The 14884-nt window shown below is 41.8% G+C and overlaps 2 non-coding genes across 2 annotated transcripts; both read right to left on the bottom strand.

The window, feature by feature from the left end:
* Positions 1–2135: 2135 nt before the first annotated feature.
* trnag-gcc lies at positions 2136–2210 on the bottom strand. Its single transcript has one exon. It is a non-coding gene; the product is annotated as a tRNA-Gly (tRNA).
* Positions 2211–8194: 5984 nt separating this feature from the next.
* Positions 8195–8265, bottom strand: trnag-gcc. The gene has a single exon. It is a non-coding gene; the product is annotated as a tRNA-Gly (tRNA).
* Between the last annotated feature and the right edge of the window lie 6619 nt (positions 8266–14884).

Below are 14884 nucleotides of genomic sequence, written 5' to 3'. Positions count from 1 at the left end.
TTTGTCTCTGTTTCGTTAGACCATTGTTTTACAATCCTAAGCACAGGTATAGCTGTTTTCAGCTCTTATCTGTAGGTCGTTATGAGAGGAACCAAGCAGTAAACAGGAGCTCCCAAAGCAGCTAATTGGACAGACTGATGAGTCACGTGACCGAAAAGGAAGAGAAGTCCCTTTAGCAAAACATGCTTTAGCGTTAAGAAGAGTTTTAAAGACTAATAATTCTGAAAAAGGAAACCTCATTTCAGAGAACAGCACGCTCATTTACCAGTGAACCATGGTTTATCGTTGTTATAAGTTAAATAAGTCCTGGTAGGAATGCATATGTCCTCACAGAAACTGATTATATGATGTTACCGTTTCTGTGGCAGCAGCTTCAAAGACAGTCCCAAAGGTGAGAGAGAAACGGGTTTGTAAGGTTGTCTCTGTTTCGTTAGTCCATTGGTTTACAATCCTAAGCACAGGTACAGCTGTTTTCAGCTCTTATCTGTAGGTCGTTATGAGATGGACCAAGCAGTAAACAGGAGCTCCCAAACCAGCTCGTTGGACAGACTGATGAATCACGTGACTGAAAAGGAAGAGAGAGGCGTCCCTTAAGCAAAACATGCTTTAGTGTTAAGAAGAGTTTTAAAGACTAATAATTCTGAAAAAAGGAAACCTCATTTCAGAGAACAGCACGCTCATTTACCAGTGAACCAAGGTTTGTCGTTGTTATAAGTTAAATAAGTCCTGGTAGGAATGCATATGTCTTCACAGAAACTGATTTAATGATGTTACCGTTTCTGTGGCAGCAGCTTCAAAGACAGTCCCAAAGGTGAGAGAGAAACAGGTTTGTAAGGTTGTCTCTGTTTCGTTAGTCCATTGTTTTACAATCCTAAGCACAGGTATAGCTGTTTTCAGCTCTTATCTGTAGGTCGTTAGAGAGGAACCAAGCAGTAAACAGGAGCTCCCAAAGCAGCTAATTGGACAGACTGATGAGTCACGTGACCGAAAGGAAGAGAGAAGTGCCCTTTAGCAAAACATGCAAAGCGTTAAGAAGACTTTTAAAGACTAATAATTCTGAAAAGCGAAACCTCATTTCAGAGAACAGCACGCTCATTTACCAGTGAACCATGGTTTGTCGTTGTTATAAGTTAAATAAGTCCTGGTAGGAATGCATATGTCCTCACAGAAACTGATATATGATGTTACCGTTTCTGTGGCAGCAGCTTCAAAGACAGTCCCAAAGGTGAGAGAGAAACAGGTTTGTAAGTTTGTCTCTGTTTCGTTAGACCATTGTTTTACAATCCTAAGCACAGGTATAGCTGTTTTCAGCTCTTATCTGTAGGTCGTTATGAGAGGAACCAAGCAGTAAACAGGAGCTCCCAAAGCAGCTAATTGGACAGACTGATGAATCACGTGACTGAAAAGGAAGACGAACGTCCTTTAAGCAAAACTGGCTTTAGTGTTAAGAAGAGTTTTAAAGACTAATAATTCTGAAAAAAGGAAACCTCATTTCAGAGAACAGCATACGCTCATTTACCAGTGAACCATGGTTTATCGTTGTTATAAGTTAAATAAGTCCTGGTAGGAATGCATATGTCCTCACAGAAACTGATATATGATGTTACCGTTTCTGTGGCAGCAGCTTCAAAGACAGTCCCAAAGGTGAGAGAGAAACAGGTTTGTAAGGTTGTCTCTGTTTCGTTAGTCCATTGGTTTACAATCCTAAGCACAGGTATAGCTGTTTTCAGCTCTTATCTGTAGGTCGTTATGAGATGGACCAAGCAGTAAACAGGAGCTCCCAAAGCAGCTCGTTGGACAGACTGATGAATCACGTGACTGAAAAGGAAGACAAACGTCCCTTAAGCAAAACATGCTTTAGTGTTAAGAAGAGTTTTAAAGACTCACAATTCTGAAATAATGGTAACCTTTTTTTTATTGGCGGGAATCGGTAACTTGGGTTTCCGTGTGGCAGGCGAGAATTCTTCCAGTCTCTATCAGGAAGGTATTATTGACCAATGTTAAATTAAAAAAAAAAAAAAACAATGACATTCGCAGGTATTTTATGAGTAGAACTTAATTTCAGGTTCAATTTTAAGGAGAGCTAAACCAGGTTGTGTTCTCGTCCGCCACTGCATTGAGGCAATGGTTTTGCCAGCATTGGCCGGGAATCGAACCCGGGTCTCCCGCGTGGCAGGCGAGAATTCTACCACTGAACCACCAAGGACCGCCACGTGGGTGGGTGTGCCATTGTGCTAGAGTCAAACCCCTGAAAGACACTCCGTTCAGTCTGTGTATTTTGGGAAGCGAACCCGTTGGAGAACAGCATGCTCATTTACCAGTGAACCATGGTTTTTGTCGTTGTTATAAGTTAAATAAGTCCTGGTAGGAATGCATATTTCCTCACAGAAACTGATATATGATGTTACCGTTTCTGTGGCAGCAGCTTCAAAGACAGTCCCAAAGGTGAGAGAGAAACAGGTTTGTAAGTTTGTCTCTGTTTCGTTAGACCATTGTTTTACAATCCTAAGCACAGGTATAGCTGTTTTCAGCTCTTATCTGTAGGTCGTTATGAGATGAACCAAGCAGTAAACAGGAGCTCCCAAAGCAGCTCGTTGGACAGACTGATGAATCACGTGACTGAAAAGGAAGAGAAGTTCCTTAAGCAAAACATGCTTTAGCGTTAAGAAAGTTTTAAAGACTCACAATTCTGAAATAATGGTAACCTCATTTTTTAATTGGCGGGAATCATTTACGGGTTTCCCGTGGTTTGGCGTTGTTATAAGTTCCAGTCTCTATCAGGAAGGTATGTATTGACCAATGTTAAATGATGTTAAAAAAACAATGACATTCGCAGTATTTTATGAGTAGAACTTAATTTCAGGTTCAATTTTAAGGACAGCTCAGGTTGTGTTTCGTCCGCCACTGCATAGGCAATGGTTCTGCCAGCATTGGCTGGGAATCGAACCGAGTCTCCCGCGTGGCAGGCAGAATTCTACCACTGAACCACCAAGGACCGCCACGTGGGTGGGTGTGCCATTGTGCTAAAGTCAAACCCTGAAAGACACTCCGTTCAGAAGAGTGTATTTTGGGAAGCGAACCCGTTGGAGAACAGCATGCTCATTTACCAGTGAACCATGGTTTGTCGTTGTTATAAGTTAAATAAGTCCTGGTAGGAATGCATCCAGTCCTCACAGAAACTGATATATGATGTTACCGTTTCTGTGGCAGCAGCTTCAAAGACAGTCCCAAAGGTGAGAGAGAAACAGGTTTGTAAGTTTGTCTCTGTTTCGTTAGACCATTGTTTACAATCCTAAGCACAGGTATAGCTGTTTTCAGCTCTTATCTGTAGAGTCGTTATGAGAGGAACCAAGCAGTAAACAGGAGCTCCCAAAGCAGCTAATTGGACAGACTGATGAGTCACGTGACCGAAAAGGAAGGAGAGAGAAGTCCCTTTAGCAAAACATGCTTTAGCGTTAAGAAGAGTTTTAAAGACTAATAATTCTGAAAAAGGAAACCTCATTTCAGAGAACAGCAAGCTCATTTACCAGTGAACCATGGTTTGTCGTTGTTATAAGTTAAATAAGTCCTGGTAGGAATGCATATGTCCTCACAGAAACTGATTATATGATGTTACCGTTTCTGTGGCAGCAGCTTCAAAGACAGTCCCAAAGGTGAGAGAGAAACAGGTTTGTAAGGTTGTCTCTGTTTCGTTAGACCATTGTTTTACAATCCTAAGCACAGGTATAGCTGTTTTCAGCTCTTATCTGTAGGTCGTTATGAGATGAACCAAGCAGTAAACAGGAGCTCCCAAAGCAGCTCGTTGGACAGACTGATGAATCACGTGACTGAAAAGGAAGACGAACGTCCCTTAAGCAAAACATGCTTTAGTGTTAAGAAGAGTTTTAAAGACTAATAATTCTGAAAAAAGGAAACCTCATTTCAGAGAACAGCACGCTCATTTACCAGTGAACCATGGTTTGTCGTTGTTATAAGTTAAATAAGTCCTGGTAGGAATGCATATGTCCTCACAGAAACTGATATATGATGTTACCGTTTCTGTGGCAGCAGCTTCAAAGACAGTCCCAAAGGTGAGAGAGAAACAGGTTTGTAAGGTTGTCTCTGTTTCGTTAGTCCATTGTTTTACAATCCTAAGCACAGGTATAGCTGTTTTCAGCTCTTATCTGTAGGTCGTTATGAGATGGACCAAGCAGTAAACAGGAGCTCCCAAAGCAGCTCGTTGGACAGACTGATGAATCACGTGACTGAAAAGGAAGACGAAAGTTCCTTAAGCAAAACATGCTTTAGTGTTAAGAAGAGTTTTAAAGACTCACAATTCTGAAATAATGGTAACCTTTTTTTTTAATTGGCGGGAATAAGTGCTGGTTTTCCGTGTGCAGGCGATAATTCTTCCAGTCTCTATCAGGAAGGTACCGTTTATTGACCAATGTTAAATAAAAAAAAAAACAATGAGAAACAGGTATTTTATGAGTAGAACTTAATTTCAGGTTCAATTTTAAGGAGAGCTAAACCAGGTTGTGTTCTCGTCCGCCACTGCATAGGCAATGGTTTTGCCAGCATTGGAACCAATCAGTAAACCGGGAGCTCGCGTGGCAGCTAATTGAATTCTACCACTGAACCACCAGGACCGCCACGTGGGAAGGGTGTGCCATTGTGCAAAGAGTCAAACCCCTGAAAGACACTCCGTTCAGTCTGTGTAATTCTGAAAAAGCGAACCCCGTTCAGAGAACAGCACGCTCATTTACCAGTGAACCATGGTTTGTCGTTGTTATAAGTTAAATAAGTCCTGGTAGGAATGCATATGTCCTCACAGAAACTGATATATGATGTTACCGTTTCTGTGGCAGCAGCTTCAAAGACAGTCCCAAAGGTGAGAGAGAAACAGGTTTGTAAGGTTGTCTCTGTTTCGTTAGTCCATTGTTTACAATCCTAAGCACAGGTATAGCTGTTTTCAGCTCTTATCTGTAGAGTCGTTATGAGATGGACCAAGCAGTAAACAGGAGCTCCCAAAGCAGCTCGTTGGACAGACTGATGAATCACGTGACTGAAAAGGAAGGCGAAAGTTCCTTAAGCAAAACATGCTTTAGTGTTAAGAAGAGTTTTAAAGACTCACAATTCTGAAATAATGGTAACCTTTTTTTTTAATTGGCGGGAATCGGTAACGGGGGTTCCGATGTGGCAGCGAGAATTCTTCCAGTCTCTATCAGGAAGGTATTATTGACCAATGTTAAAAAAAAAAAAAAACAATGACATTCGCAGGTATTTTATGAGTAGAACTTAATTTCAGGTTCAATTTTAAGGAGAGCTAAACCAGGTTGTGTTCTCGTCCGCCACTGCATAGGCAATGGTTTTGCCAGCATTGGCGGGAATCGAACCGGGTCTCCGCGTGGCAGGCGAGAATTCTACCACTGAACCACCAAGGACCGCCACGTGGGCTGGGTGTGCCATTGTGCTAGAAGTCAAACCCCTGAAAGACACTCCGTTCAGTCTGTGTATTTTGGGAAGCGAACCCCGTTGGAGAACAGCATGCTCATTTACCAGTGAACCATGGTTTGTCGTTGTTATAAGTTAAATAAGTCCTGGTAGGAATGCATATTTCCTCACAGAAACTGATATATGATGTTACCGTTTCTGTGGCAGCAGCTTCAAAGACAGTCCCAAAGGTGAGAGAGAAACAGGTTTGTAAGTTTGTCTCTGTTTCGTTAGACCATTGTTTTACAATCCTAAGCACAGGTATAGCTGTTTTCAGCTCTTATCTGTAGAGTCGTTATGAGAGGAACCAAGCAGTAAACAGGAGCTCCCAAAGCAGCTAATTGGACAGACTGATGAGTCACGTGACCGAAAAGGAAGAGAGAAGTCCCTTTAGCAAAACATGCTTTAGCGTTAAGAAGAGTTTTAAAGACTAATAATTCTGAAAAAAGGAAACCTCATTTCAGAGAACAGCACGCTCATTTACCAGTGAACCATGGTTTGTCGTTGTTATAAGTTAAATAAGTCCTGGTAGGAATGCATATGTCCTCACAGAAACTGATATATGATGTTACCGTTTCTGTGGCAGCAGCTTCAAAGACAGTCCCAAAGGTGAGAGAAACAGGTTTGTAAGGTTGTCTCTGTTTCGTTAGTCCATTGTTTTACAATCCTAAGCACAGGTATAGCTGTTTTCAGCTCTTATCTGTAGGTCGTTATGAGAGGAACCAAGCAGTAAACAGGAGCTCCCAAAGCAGCTCGTTGGACAGACTGATGAATCACGTGACTGAAAAGGAAGAGCGAAAGTTCCTTAAGCAAAACATGCTTTAGTGTTAAGAAGAGTTTTAAAGACTCACAATTCTGAAATAATGGTAACCTTTTTTTTTAATTGGCCGGGAATCGGTCACGGGTTTCCCGTGTGGCAGGCGAGAATTCTTCCAGTCTCTATCAGGAAGGTATTATTGACCAATGTTAAAGTAAAAAAAAAAAACAATGACATTCGCAGCTATTTTATGAGTAGAACTTAATTTCATGTTCAATTTTAAGGACAGCTAAACCAGGTTGTGTTCTCGTCCGTCCTGCACTGCAGGCAATGGTTCTGCCAGCATTGGCGGGAATCGAACCGGGTCTCCGCGTGGCAGGCGAGAATTCTACCACTGAACCACCAAGGACGGCCACGTGGGCTGGGTGTGCCATTGTGCTAGAAGTCAAACCCCTGAAAGACACTCCGTTCAGTCTGTGTATTTTGAGAAGCGAACCCGTTGGAGAACAGCACGCTCATTTACCAGTGAACCATGGTTTGTCGTTGTTATAAGTTAAATAAGTCCTGGTAGGAATGCATATGTCCTCACAGAAACTGATATATGATGTTACCGTTTCTGTGGCAGCAGCTTCAAAGACAGTCCCAAAGGTGAGAGAGAAACAGGTTTGTAAGTTTGTCTCTGTTTCGTTAGACCATTGTTTTACAATCCTAAGCACAGGTATAGCTGTTTTCAGCTCTTATCTGAGTCGTTATGAGAGGAACAAAGCAGTAAACAGGAGCTCCCAAAGCAGCTAATTGGACAGACTGATGAGTCACGTGACCGAAAAAGGAAGAGAGAAGTCCCTTTAGCAAAACATGCTTTAGCGTTAAGAAGAGTTTTAAAGACTAATAATTCTGAAAAAGGAAACCTCATTTCAGAGAACAATGCGCTCATTTACCAGTGAACCATGGTTTGTCGTTGTTATAAGTTAAATAAGTCCTGGTAGGAATGCATATGTCCTCACAGAAACTGATATATGATGTTACCGTTTCTGTGGCAGCAGCTTCAAAGACAGTCCCAAAGGTGAGAGAGAAACAGGTTTGTAAGTTTGTCTCTGTTTCGTTAGACCATTGTTTTACAATCCTAAGCACAGGTATAGCTGTTTTCAGCTCTTATCTGTAGTCGTTATGAGAGGAACCAAGCAGTAAACAGGAGCTCCCAAAGCAGCTAATTGGACAGACTGATGAGTCACGTGACTGAAAAGGAAAGAGAGAAGTCCCTTTAGCAAAACATGCTTTAGCGTTAAGAAGAGTTTTAAAGACTAATAATTCTGAAAAAAAAACCTCATTTCAGAGAACAGCAAGCTCATTTACCAGTGAACCATGGTTTGCCGTTGTTATAAGTTAAATAAGTCCTGGTAGGAATGCATATGTCCTCACAGAAACTGATATATGATGTTACCGTTTCTGTGGCAGCAGCTTCAAAGACAGTCCCAAAGGTGAGAGAGAAACAGGTTTGTAAGGTTGTCTCTGTTTCGTTAGTCCATTGTTTTACAATCCTAAGCACAGGTATAGCTGTTTTCAGCTCTTATCTGTAGAGTCGTTATGAGATGGACCAAGCAGTAAACAGGAGCTCCCAAAGCAGCTCGTTGGACAGACTGATGAATCACGTGACTGAAAAGGAAGACGAAAGTTCCTTAAGCAAAACATGCTTTAGTGTTAAGAAGAGTTTTAAAGACTCACAATTCTGAAATAATGGTAACCTTTTTTTTTAATTGGCCGGGAATCGGTCACGGGTTTCCCGTGTGGCAGGCGAGAATTCTTCCAGTCTCTATCAGGAAGGTATTATTGACCAATGTTAAAGTAAAAAAAAAACAATGACATTCGCAGCTATTTTATGAGTAGAACTTAATTTCATGTTCAATTTTAAGGACAGCTAAACCAGGTTGTGTTCTCGTCCGCCACTGCATAGGCAATGGTTCTGCCAGCATTGGCCGGGAATCGAACCCGGGTCTCCCGCGTGGCAGGCGAGAATTCTACCACTGAACCACCAAGGACGGCCACGTGGGCTGGGTGTGCCATTGTGCTAGAGTCAAACCCCTGAAAGACACTCCGTTCAGTCTGTGTATTTTGAGAAGCGAACCCCGTTGGAGAACAGCACGCTCATTTACCAGTGAACCATGGTTTGTCGTTGTTATAAGTTAAATAAGTCCTGGTAGGAATGCATATGTCCTCACAGAAACTGATATATGATGTTACCGTTTCTGTGGCAGCAGCTTCAAAGACAGTCCCAAAGGTGAGAGAGAAACAGGTTTGTAAGTTTGTCTCTGTTTCGTTAGACCATTGTTTTACAATCCTAAGCACAGGTATAGCTGTTTTCAGCTCTTATCTGTAGGTCGTTATGAGAGGAACAAAGCAGTAAACAGGAGCTCCCAAAGCAGCTAATTGGACAGACTGATGAGTCACGTGACCGAAAAGGAAGAGAGAAGTCCCTTTAGCAAAACATGCTTTAGCGTTAAGAAGAGTTTTAAAGACTAATAATTCTGAAAAGGAAACCTCATTTCAGAGAACAGCACGCTCATTTACCAGTGAACCATGGTTTGTCGTTGTTATAAGTTAAATAAGTCCTGGTAGGAATGCATATGTCCTCACAGAAACTGATATATGATGTTACCGTTTCTGTGGCAGCAGCTTCAAAGACAGTCCCAAAGGTGAGAGAAACAGGTTTGTAAGTTTGTCTCTGTTTCGTTAGACCATTGTTTTACAATCCTAAGCACAGGTATAGCTGTTTTCAGCTCTTATCTGTAGAGTCGTTATGAGAGGAACCAAGCAGTAAACAGGAGCTCCCAAAGCAGCTAATTGGACAGACTGATGAGTCACGTGACTGAAAAGGAAGAGAGAAGTCCCTTTAGCAAAACATGCTTTAGCGTTAAGAAGAGTTTTAAAGACTAATAATTCTGAAAAAAGAAACCTCATTTCAGAGAACAGCAAGCTCATTTACCAGTGAACCATGGTTTTGCCGTTGTTATAAGTTAAATAAGTCCTGGTAGGAATGCATATGTCCTCACAGAAACTGATATATGATGTTACCGTTTCTGTGGCAGCAGCTTCAAAGACAGTCCCAAAGGTGAGAGAAACAGGTTTGTAAGGTTGTCTCTGTTTCGTTAGTCCATTGTTTTACAATCCTAAGCACAGGTATAGCTGTTTTCAGCTCTTATCTGTGAGTCGTTATGAGATGGACCAAGCAGTAAACAGGAGCTCCCAAAGCAGCTCGTTGGACAGACTGATGAATCACGTGACTGAAAAGGAAGGCGAAAGTTCCTTAAGCAAAACATGCTTTAGTGTTAAGAAGAGTTTTAAAGACTCACAATTCTGAAATAATGGTAACCTTTTTTTTTTTAATTGGCGGGAATCGGTCACGGGTTTCCGTGTGGCAGGCGAGAATTCTTCCAGTCTCTATCAGGAAGGTATTATTGACCAATGTTAAATTAAAAAAAAAAAAAACAATGACATTCGCAGGTATTTTATGAGTAGAACTTAATTTCAGGTTCAATTTTAAGGAGAGCTAAACCAGGTTGTGTTCTCGTCCGCCACTGCATAGGCAATGGTTTTGCCAGCATTGGCGAGAATCGAACCCGGGTCTCCGCGTGGCAGGCGAGAATTCTACCACTGAACCACCAAGGACCGCCACGTGGGGGGTGTGCCATTGTGCTAGAGTCAACCCCTGAAAGACACTCCGTTCAGTCTGTGTATTTTGGGAAGCGAACCCTTTGGAGAACAGCATGCTCATTTACCAGTGAACCATGGTTTATCGTTGTTATAAGTTAAATAAGTCCTGGTAGGAATGCATATGTCCTCACAGAAACTGATATATGATGTTACCGTTTCTGTGGCAGCAGCTTCAAAGACAGTCCCAAAGGTGAGAGAAACAGGTTTGTAAGTTTGTCTCTGTTTCGTTAGACCATTGTTTTACAATCCTAAGCACAGGTATAGCTGTTTTCAGCTCTTATCTGTAGAGTCGTTATGAGAGGAACCAAGCAGTAAACAGGAGCTCCCAAAGCAGCTAATTGGACAGACTGATGAGTCACGTGACCGAAAAGGAAGAGAGAAGTCCCTTTAGCAAAACATGCTTTAGCGTTAAGAAGAGTTTTAAAGACTAATAATTCTGAAAAAGGAAACCTCATTTCAGAGAACAGCACGCTCATTTACCAGTGAACCATGGTTTATCGTTGTTATAAGTTAAATAAGTCCTGGTAGGAATGCATATGTCCTCACAGAAACTGATATATGATGTTACCGTTTCTGTGGCAGCAGCTTCAAAGACAGTCCCAAAGGTGAGAGAGAAACAGGTTTGTAAGGTTGTCTCTGTTTCGTTAGTCCATTGTTTTACAATCCTAAGCACAGGTATAGCTGTTTTCAGCTCTTATCTGTAGAGTCGTTATGAGAGGAACCAAGCAGTAAACAGGAGCTCCCAAAGCAGCTCGTTGGACAGACTGATGAATCACGTGACTGAAAAGGAAGACGAAAGTTCCTTAAGCAAAACATGCTTTAGTGTTAAGAAGAGTTTTAAAGACTCACAATTCTGAAATAATGGTAACCTTTTTTTAATTAATTGGCGGGAATCGGTCCACGCGGGTTTCCGTGTGGCAGGCGAAAATTCTTCCAGTCTCTATCAGGAAGGTATTATTGACCAATGTTAAAGTAAAAAAAAACAATGACATTCGCAGCTATTTTATGAGTAGAACTTAATTTCATGTTCAATTTTAAGGACAGCTAAACCAGGTTGTGTTCTCGTCCGCCACTGCATAGGCAATGGTTCTGCCAGCATTGGCCGGGAATCGAACCCGGGTCTCCGCGTGGCAGGCGAGAATTCTACCACTGAACCACCAAGGACCGCCACGTGGGCTGGGTGTGCCATTGTGCTAGAAGTCAAACCCCTGAAAGACACTCCGTTCAGTCTGTGTATTTGAGAAGCGAACCCGTTTGAGAACAGCACGCTCATTTACCAGTGAACCATGGTTTGTCGTTGTTATAAGTTAAATAAGTCCTGGTAGGAATGCATATGTCCTCACAGAAACTGATATATGATGTTACCGTTTCTGTGGCAGCAGCTTCAAAGACAGTCCCAAAGGTGAGAGAGAAACAGGTTTGTAAGTTTGTCTCTGTTTCGTTTAGACCATTGTTTTACAATCCTAAGCACAGGTATAGCTGTTTTCAGCTCTTATCTGGAGTCGTTATGAGAGGAACCAAGCAGTAAACAGGAGCTCCCAAAGCAGCTAATTGGACAGACTGATGAGTCACGTGACCGAAAAGAGAGAAGTCCCTTTAGCAAAACATGCTTTAGCGTTAAGAAGAGTTTTAAAGACTAATAATTCTGAAAAAGGAAACCTCATTTCAGAGAACAGCACGCTCATTTACCAGTGAACCATGGTTTGTCGTTGTTATAAGTTAAATAAGTCCTGGTAGGAATGCATATGTCCTCACAGAAACTGATATATGATGTTACCGTTTCTGTGGCAGCAGCTTCAAAGACAGTCCCAAAGGTGAGAGAGAAACAGGTTTGTAAGGTTGTCTCTGTTTCGTTAGTCCATTGTTTTACAATCCTAAGCACAGGTATAGCTGTTTTCAGCTCTTATCTGTAGAGTCGTTATGAGGAGGAACCAAGCAGTAAACAGGAGCTCCCAAAGCAGCTCGTTGGACAGACTGATGAATCACGTGACTGAAAAGGAAGACGAAAGTTCCTTAAGCAAAACATGCTTTAGTGTTAAGAAGAGTTTTAAAGACTCACAATTCTGAAATAATGGTAACCTCATTTTTTTTTTTTAATTGGCGGGAATCGGTCACGGGTTTCCGTGTGGCAGGCGAAATTCTTCCAGTCTCTATCAGGAAGGTATTATTGACCAATGTTAAAGTAAAAAAAAAACAATGACATTCGCAGCTATTTTATGAGTAGAACTTAATTTCATGTTCAATTTTAAGGACAGCTAAACCAGGTTGTGTTCTCGTCCGCCACTGCATGAGGCAATGGTTCTGCCAGCATTGGCGGGAATCGAACCGGGTCTCCGCGTGGCAGGCGAGAATTCTACCACTGAACCACCAAGGACGGCCACGTGGGCTGGGTGTGCCATTGTGCTAGAGTCAAACCCCTGAAAGACACTCCGTTCAGTCTGTGTATTTTGAAGCGAACCCGTTGGAGAACAGCACGCTCATTTACCAGTGAACCATGGTTTGTCGTTGTTATAAGTTAAATAAGTCCTGGTAGGAATGCATATGTCCTCACAGAAACTGATATATGATGTTACCGTTTCTGTGGCAGCAGCTTCAAAGACAGTCCCAAAGGTGAGAGAGAAACAGGTTTGTAAGTTTGTCTCTGTTTCGTTAGACCATTGTTTTACAATCCTAAGCACAGGTATAGCTGTTTTCAGCTCTTATCTGTAGGTCGTTATGAGAGGAACAAAGCAGTAAACAGGAGCTCCCAAAGCAGCTAATTGGACAGACTGATGAGTCACGTGACCGAAAAGGAAGAGAGAAGTCCCTTTAGCAAAACATGCTTTAGCGTTAAGAAGAGTTTTAAAGACTAATAATTCTGAAAAAGGAAACCTCATTTCAGAGAACAGCACGCTCATTTACCAGTGAACCATGGTTTGTCGTTGTTATAAGTTAAATAAGTCCTGGTAGGAATGCATATGTCCTCACAGAAACTGATATATGATGTTACCGTTTCTGTGGCAGCAGCTTCAAAGACAGTCCCAAAGGTGAGAGAGAAACAGGTTTGTAAGTTTGTCTCTGTTTCGTTAGACCATTGTTTTACAATCCTAAGCACAGGTATAGCTGTTTTCAGCTCTTATCTGTAGAGTCGTTATGAGAGGAACCAAGCAGTAAACAGGAGCTCCCAAAGCAGCTAATTGGACAGACTGATGAGTCACGTGACTGAAAAGGAAGAGAGAAGTCCCTTTAGCAAAACATGCTTTAGCGTTAAGAAGAGTTTTAAAGACTAATAATTCTGAAAAAAGGAAACCTCATTTCAGAGAACAGCAAGCTCATTTACCAGTGAACCATGGTTTGCCGTTGTTATAAGTTAAATAAGTCCTGGTAGGAATGCATATGTCCTCACAGAAACTGATATATGATGTTACCGTTTCTGTGGCAGCAGCTTCAAAGACAGTCCCAAAGGTGAGAGAGAAACAGGTTTGTAAGGTTGTCTCTGTTTCGTTAGTCCATTGTTTTACAATCCTAAGCACAGGTATAGCTGTTTTCAGCTCTTATCTGTAGAGTCGTTATGAGATGGACCAAGCAGTAAACAGGAGCTCCCAAAGCAGCTCGTTGGACAGACTGATGAATCACGTGACTGAAAAGGAAGACGAAAGTTCCTTAAGCAAAACATGCTTTAGTGTTAAGAAGAGTTTTAAAGACTCACAATTCTGAAATAATGGTAACCTTTTTTTTTTTTTAATTGGCGGGAATCGTGCGGGTTTCCCGTGTGGCAGGCGAAAATTCTTCCAGTCTCTATCAGGAAGGTATTATTGACCAATGTTAAATAAAAAAAAAACAATGACATTCGCAGGTATTTTATGAGTAGAACTTAATTTCAGGTTCAATTTTAAGGAGAGCTAAACCAGGTTGTGTTCTCGTCCGCCACTGCATAGGCAATGGTTTTGCCAGCATTGGCGGGAATCGAACCGGGTCTCCGCGTGGCAGGCGAGAATTCTACCACTGAACCACAAAGGACCGCCACGTGGGCTGGGTGTGCCATTGTGCTAGAAGTCAAACCCCTGAAAGACACTCCGTTCAGTCTGTGTATTTTGGAAGCGAACCCCGTTGGAGAACAGCACGCTCATTTACCAGTGAACCATGGTTTGTCGTTGTTATAAGTTAAATAAGTCCTGGTAGGAATGCATATGTCCTCACAGAAACTGATATATGATGTTACCGTTTCTGTGGCAGCAGCTTCAAAGACAGTCCCAAAGGTGAGAGAGAAACAGGTTTGTAAGTTTGTCTCTGTTTCGTTAGACCATTGTTTTACAATCCTAAGCACAGGTATAGCTGTTTTCAGCTCTTATCTGTAGTCGTTATAGAGAGGAACCAAGCAGTAAACAGGAGCTCCCAAAGCAGCTAATTGGACAGACTGATGAGTCACGTGACCGAAAAGGAAGAGAGAAGTCCCTTTAGCAAAACATGCTTTAGCGTTAAGAAGAGTTTTAAAGACTAATAATTCTGAAAAAGGAAACCTCATTTCAGAGAACAGCACGCTCATTTACCAGTGAACCATGGTTTGTCGTTGTTATAAGTTAAATAAGTCCTGGTAGGAATGCATATGTCCTCACAGAAACTGATATATGATGTTACCGTTTCTGTGGCAGCAGCTTCAAAGACAGTCCCAAAGGTGAGAGAGAAACAGGTTTGTAAGGTTGTCTCTGTTTCGTTAGTCCATTGTTTTACAATCCTAAGCACAGGTATAGCTGTTTTCAGCTCTTATCTGTAGGTCGTTATGAGAGGAACCAAGCAGTAAACAGGAGCTCCCAAAGCAGCTCGTTGGACAGACTGATGAATCACGTGACTGAAAAGGAAGACGAAAGTTCCTTAAGCAAAACATGCTTTAGTGTTAAGAAGAGTTTTAAAGACTCACAATTCTGAAATAATGGTAACCTTTTTTTAATTGGCGGGAATCGGTCACGG

This window comes from Puntigrus tetrazona, chromosome 2, assembly GCF_018831695.1.
Source record: "Puntigrus tetrazona isolate hp1 chromosome 2, ASM1883169v1, whole genome shotgun sequence".
Classification (NCBI taxonomy): Eukaryota; Metazoa; Chordata; class Actinopteri; order Cypriniformes; family Cyprinidae; genus Puntigrus; species Puntigrus tetrazona.
The sequence above is the reverse complement of the archived record's forward strand: the minus strand, read 5'-3'. Positions and strand labels throughout refer to the sequence as shown.